Genomic DNA, 1,665 nt, shown 5'->3' with positions numbered 1-1,665 from the left:
GTGCGAATGCCTTGGGGGTTCCATCCTCAGCACTGCAAAAATAAAAAATAAAAAAGATAAAAACTCTGCAAGGAGCCTTCCCCTACTTTTCTGATGTTCTGTGCTTGCTTCTTTCTCCCGACTGTGTTGCCTAAGATTCACCTACTGTTAATTGTTTTCAAAGCTTTTGATCTTGTCAATGTGAAAGAACCACTTCAAAGACACCCATTTAATTCTGACTTTCAGGGCTGGGATTTAGCTCATTGGTGCCGCTGCTGTGTCACAGCTGCTGCCTCAGAAGTGCAGGGTCCTGGGTTCAATCCCCAGTACAATATACTCCATTCTGACTTTCATCTGTTTCATCCCCATTTGGGTTTATCCTACTCTTTCAGAGCTATTTGAATTGGACCTAGGCTCATTTATTTATTTTTTAAGTTCGTGTGTTTTCAAAACTCGATTATCGGTATGTAAAGGGGATGACTTTTCCTCTGGATTTCGCTTTGGCCGCCCTGCAGGGCTTTCATGATGATCATTTTGGATTTCTGGTATTTTTGAGTTTGGAAGCTGGCTCTCCGTAAGTGCTTAAAATGCCCAGGCTGCGCTCGAACTGGAGAACCTCCTGCCTCAGCCTCCCGGAGTGGCCACTGGGTGGCCAGGCGTGTACCACCCTGCTCTGCCACTGCAGGTTCTGACACCCGCTTCCTCTGTGCTTAGGGTTATTCAAGTCTAGTTTTTGACACCTTGCTCTGCCAGCACTTGCAAGGTGCCCCCTTGCCGAGGCCGGTTGGTGCTCACGAAGGCCTTCTGTGATCCCTGTGCTGGCTGGGGTGAGGTTCTGCTCCAGGGTGGCCTCAGTGTCCCCAGAGAAGGCAGCGGTGCCCAGCACTGGGCTGGGGAGGGCTGAAGGCATAAGAAAGACTCCACAGGCCGGTCGGACGATCTCCCTTTAATACAAAGTCGGTTTATCTACATACAGAGGTGGGAAACCACCCAGCTGTTTCCGTTTGAATAAAGTGTTGAAAGCAACTGGCAGACCTGCTCTTATACAAAGAGAAAACCCTGGCAGGGTGGGGGTCCCTGGGTCCCCAGGAGGACGCCGCGGGACCCCACAGAGCTCGGTGCCCTCCGGGTGCTCAGGCCGTGGGGCGGGGCCTCAGGACTGTACTTGATATGTCTGAAAATTTAATTAAAAAAAGTAGGGGGGAAAAGGAATAATAGAAACCAGGAAGAGGAGGACATAGGCAGGGGGGCAGGCCAGGCACAGCTTGCTACGCTGGGAGGAAAAACAAAATTCAGGAGAGCCAGGCAAGGGGACGTCTCGGGTCGGGCGAGTTCTCCACTGACTCATGGTCGTATTCTACCGTGAAAAAATAGACCGTCTTTGAACAGAATATGAAAAGCAAAAGTCGTTCTTTTTTAAAGTCCTTGACTGGCAAGTCTTTTTTTTTGTTGTTGTTTTTGTTTTTTCTTCTTTAAAAAAAATGGAAAAAAAATACGCTATTAAAAAAAAAAAAAGAAAAGAAAAAGAAAAAAAGGAAATGTCACCAGATACAGTTACACCGAGAGGCGGAAAAGAAAGCTGGGTTCTGCCCATGCCGCTGCCCGGCCCAGCGGCCCCAGGCTGGGGACAGGAAAGGCTCCGTCCTGACCGGAGGACAGGTGGGTGGAGGCTGGCTCCCGCCCTGG

The sequence above is a fragment of the Fukomys damarensis genome, unplaced genomic scaffold (assembly GCF_012274545.1).
Source record: "Fukomys damarensis isolate Sample0158 unplaced genomic scaffold, DMR_v1.0_HiC HiC_scaffold_37, whole genome shotgun sequence".
Classification (NCBI taxonomy): Eukaryota; Metazoa; Chordata; class Mammalia; order Rodentia; family Bathyergidae; genus Fukomys; species Fukomys damarensis.
The sequence above is the reverse complement of the archived record's forward strand: the minus strand, read 5'-3'. Positions refer to the sequence as shown.